Below are 5,552 nucleotides of genomic sequence, written 5' to 3' on the forward strand. Positions count from 1 at the left end.
CTGTTACTTATGTCAAAGAAGAATGGACAACTTTACTTTTATTAGTGCAAAAATTCTTTACTTGTGAGGGAAGGTTTGGAGTTTTATATGTTTACCATGCCAAAGTCATGATGCATTTCTTAGGAGATGATATTAACCTTCCATATTTTCTACTCTCAAGTCTTAGAAAAATGTGTTCAATTGTCCAAAGGAACCCAAGAAACATTGAGCCACATCTGTATCATCATGGTCTTGTTAAGATGCTAGTTGAAGAACAGTTGAAATCAAAAAGAGACACCTGGGAAAGATTTCTTGTGAGAAACCACTTCGAAGAGACAGGAGAAACCTCTATGCCTAGAAAGAGTAGAAGAAAAAGAGAAGAGGTTACCCTAGAAACTGCTGTCCAAGAAGAAACTGTCCAGGACCTTGTTGAAGAAGAAAATGTTGCCCATCATTCTGAACATGAAATTGACCCTGAACCTGCTGTAGACATTGATCAAACAGCCCAAGGAATCATTACAGAAACCCTGCAAGAAATTGTACAAGAAGCTGCTCAAAAGAAAAAGGAGAGTAGGAAGAGACAAAAGAAAGATAAAGGCAAAGCTGTAGTCCAAGAAACTTACCTTACTCCTGAAAATTCCAGCGAAGAAGACACTCAGCCCTTAGCACAAAGAATGGCCAAACTCCATGAGACTGCCCTTTCCAAGAAGGTGGAAAAACAAAAGCAAAAGGCACAAAAAGAAAAACAGAGCATCACCACCGTGAGAAGGAGCAGAAGGATACAAGATAAAGTGGGGGCCACAAAGGGTAAAAAGTCACTCATCATTGACTTGAGCACACCTGAAAAGGTTGCTACAAGACTTGACTTTGAGAAAAGCCCTCCACACGTTGAGTATGTTGAGACTAGTCCTCCACGTGAGGAAAGTCCTTTTGAGCATGAACCTGAATATGAACATGGATCCGAATTTGAGTATGAGCCTAGTCCAAAGAAGTCACCAGAGGTTGACCCAGATCAGCAGAAAGTTTATAATTACCTGGAGATGTTAGAACAAGCAGCTGCTGGCCCAAGCACTGTTCAACCTTTCGAGCAGCAAGTTCACTCACTCAAACAGGAAATTTTTGAGCTTGAAGTTTTAAATCTCCATATCATACAAGAGAAAGAAAAATTGAAGGAGCAAGCTAAAGTGGATAAGATGGTTCACGATAATACCATGCTTCATCTGGGCCTGTGGCAAAGGAAAAACAAAAAGCTAAAGAAGAAATGCAGAAAGCTAAATAGAGCCTTGGTCAATCTAAAGTTCAGATGTTTGTTGAGGAAACCAAGAGTCAATGTGGCCACACAGAGGAAGAAGAGAAGACTAGATGTCTTAGCAGAGGCATCTCAGCAGGTGGATTAGACAGTGTTTTTGATTGCATGAGGACATGCAATACCCTCGTAGTGGGGGTATGTAGAGCCTCTAACTTGCACCTAATCATCCATTATTACCTACAGCTTTTCCTCACTTATCTCTCTCTTTTGCCTTATTTTCCTTGTAAACCTACCCAGATCATTACATTAGATGTCTTTAAGCATGATCAAGTGAACTTTGCTAATGTGTGACTGTTTTGTTTAGATTTTGACATATTTACAAAGATTCCGCAGCTGTCTGGCAATTCCGCAGCCATTCAACAATTCCGCAGCCATCTGGTGATCCCGCAGCCTTTTTGTTAATCTCAAGGTTCCACGTGTCATTTTGCAAAACGAACCACATGGGCACGTGGGAATAAAGGTGCTCAAGGTTCCTGTGCTATTGGTTCGGTCAGCCACATCATCTACACCTCTGGTCAACGAGGGTCAAGCCATGGTCAACAAAGGCAGCTTAAACGGTGTTGCATAAGTTGTTGGGTCACGTCAATGCAAATGGTGATTTGTCCGTGTTACGCAGGTTGTGGGAGACATAATCCAACTCTGGATTCAATTCCCATGACGACCAAAACCTCCAGCTCATCCACGAGGCTCATTACGTGTTGCTGAACCTTTAATACGCATGACAGATTAGTTAAATTTCTGTTTTTAGCTTTACGCATTAGGTAATCTTTCAGATGCCTATAAAAACTAGCGTCTGCGTACGCTTAATGTTACTTTTTAGTTGTTGTGTTTTATGTACTCGTTATAATTTTAGTGCATTTTCAAAACTCTGTTTTAATAGTGTTGTTCTAGCACTCTTGACTATACTTTTCTGCATATGGAGTAATAGAAGACAGTGTTGTTCTGAAGTTTTCAAACACTTGAGTCTTCTTTGGGTTTTATGGATGGAGGGCCCCCGTTCATGACAGCCCTTGTATAGTATTTTATGTTCATAATCTTGCTATTTCCTTATTTTCCATTCAGCACTTTCCTTTTATTTGAAACATGTACAGCTTGATTTACCTTCATTATTATTTCATTTGCAGCCTTTACTTTGACTGATCAGATTTGTTTTTCTGCAGGTTTTTAACCCGGGATTGTGTGTGTCTTTGTGTATTTGCTTTATATCTGATGGTATTTTCAGTTGACAGATTCAAAGTTGCTGCCTTTACTCTATTTTCATAGCTGATTTCTAGTTTAGTTTCTCAAAGTTGTATGTTAACATATGGATGGTCTCTTTATCATAAATTGTTCATCTTTAAGAGATCAGATTACGAATAAATTACAGCTGGCTTTGAGTACTTTTTAGACTAATCTTTAACTACTTTCTAATCGTGCTTCACATAATTCCATTTGCTGAAAGCAGAGAGTTAGGAAGAGCTGAACATTATAACTAGTCTTTAAAGTAGATTTTTCTTATTTTTGATCCCTTTTTAAACTCATCTCTAACTACTTCCTAATCGTGTTTTACATAGTACCATATGTTGGAAGCAGAGAGTTAGGAAGAGATAAACATTATCATTGGTTTTTAAAGTGATTTTCTTACATTTTTATTTGCAGCAGCATGAATGGTGTCTAGTGCCATTAGAAAGTGGTTCTTTGCTTTCAGTTCATTTCAAGTTATTTATTTCTTTCAAGCTTTTTCTTTGCAAGTTTAGAAGGTAGTTAGAAATCACCTGTAACGCACACTCACTCATCTAGAAATCACCTTACACACACACTCACTCATCTGTTTATAAAAACTCCATTCCATCTTAGGAAGATAAATTGACCACAAACAACACCCCCAAACGACAAAAAGATCTAAGAGGTTGCTTAAGTACATATAGTACACCTTCACTTCATCAGCTTACGAGCCCCGGGTTGACAATTAATGACATCATTTTAGAAACACTAAATTGACTAAACAGTTTTCACCTAGGATCTTTTATTTTTTCTCTTTTTTCCAACCCATTGACCACCTCATGGAGGTTTTCAACCAATGAGCCAATCTAAGGTGCCTCCATGGAGGTTTTCGCCTGAGATTTTTTTTTTCTTTTATTTTTCATTTTTTTTCTACCCTACCCAACTTGAAAAATAAAATCACTTTCAAATATAAGATTACTTCCAATGGAGCCATGTGCACATCAAAATGACAGACAAAATGATGTGTAGGCTTTCAATGTATGCTTTGACATGTACCTGGATTTTAGAGACCAAATGATTTGACTTTGAAAGGATCAAGCATAGTTGAATAAGAGAGTGATGCTCCATCTTGTTGATTTTCTGGAACCAAACCTCAATATGACTTTGATGTCCTTGATTTTCTTGCTTATCTGGATCTTTCTTCATGTCTTCTTCTACCATGACCTTCAAATATTCTTCTTTTTGCTAATTGTTCTCTTGAATACATGAGGGAGCTCTCTCGATATCTGATTTTGATCTCTGCTCTTCATCAAGTGCAGTGGGTGATTATGTGGTATTCTCATTTGAATCTTCTTCTTCTGAATGTGGTCCTTCAATGATATCAAAATAATCTATTTTTTGTAATACTCTTCCTACACTATAGTGAATACCATTGATCTCAAGAGGAGATGTTTCAAAGTGTTGTACCTCATCATTGTAAGTGGGTTGAGCTCCTTCAATGTGTGGGTTTGGAAATGGTGGTACAGGTATTTGAGTGGGAGTAGATATTTGAGATGGATGTGGTTGGGATTGTGGTTGTGGTGGAGGTGAATGGTAGGGATAACGTGGAGCTGGGTATGGAGGATATTGAGGAAAATATTGAGGATATTGTGGATGGCTCCCATAATTTCCTTGCCAACCTTGTTTCCAAGATTGGTTCTAGGGTTGAGATGGACAATGTTGCCAAGGAAAAGGTGTGTTCCAATTAATTTGAGGTGGATATGCATAACCTTCAAATTATGAATTAGGCTCTTGCATCATATCAGGCTGAATAGGCCACCATGGTCCTCTTAGAGCTACATAACATTGTTGTACTGGAAATTGACTTGCTCCATTGTCCTGTTGGTGAACTTCCTTCAACCTTGGTAATGAGGAGCAACATTTAACATCATGTGATTCTGCATGGAAAACACAAACAACTTCTTTTTTCTCATTTTGTATTCTTAGCATTTCTACTTGTTTGGTTAGATTGCTAATAATTTCTGTTTTAAAAATCATCAAACAAATTTCCAAGTTTAGCTCGACTTACCAATCTTGATGTTGATTTACCTACTCTTGCCTTTCCTCTTGATATGTGTTTGCATGTCTCACAAATTTCTTCAATGATAATTGGTATACATCACCTTTACTCATGAGATCAAGGAGATCAATCCACTCATCCCTAATTGTTCTAAGTAAGAGGGTTTTTAGTGTGTCAGATCCTAAATGATGTAGTTTGCCCCTTTTAACATTATACATGAACCTCTCTATTAGATTCTCTAAACTCTCATCTTCTCTTTGATTCAGTCTAAAGATTTATTCTTTAAGATCATGATCTTTATATTCTTCTATAAATATATTTTGCATATCATTCCATGATCTTATTGAATTAGTCCCTATACTCATGAACCATTTAAGAGCTCTATCCTTCAATGTTGCCGAAAACAATCTCATTTTTGGGTTTTTAATAAGTAACCTAAGATCTACAAACAATTTAAAATTCAAAGAGAAATGTTTCCAGATTATCTGACCTTAGATCATGAAATTTTGGAAGAAAAGATTGAGGGATGTTCTTCATGTGCACATTGATATCAATATCTTGAATGGCAACTCTGAGAGGATCTTCCTCATTGTTATCTTCTCCATCCATTTCTTCTACATTCTTTGCCATCTCTTCTTCTTCTTCTACCTGCAAAAGTGGATGGTGATGTGGCTCTTACTGCACCATGTGATCAAATGGTGGGGTGGGTTGGTGTTGGAGAATCTTTTGTTTTTTTTTATTTTTTATGATTGAATGAAAACTATAATGCAATGCAATTTTCTACTTTTGAAATTAAATATGCCTAATGCAATTTTTTTTTTTTTTTGCAAAAAGTAAAAAGAAATGAATCAACTAGGGAAGAAAACAATGCATACTTTGACACCTCTCTGACAATAGCGCCAAAAAGTGATGAGCCTTGGTATTGCAACAAGAATGTTGCAACTCCCAAGGCTACCGACTTTAATTATCAACCCGGGGTTCGTACAAACTTAAGAGGTATCG

This window comes from Pinus tabuliformis, chromosome 3_2 (genome assembly GCF_031772625.1).
Source record: "Pinus tabuliformis cultivar Carrire ecotype Pingquan chromosome 3_2, CPIR1, whole genome shotgun sequence".
NCBI classification, from domain to species: Eukaryota; Viridiplantae; Streptophyta; class Pinopsida; order Pinales; family Pinaceae; genus Pinus; species Pinus tabuliformis.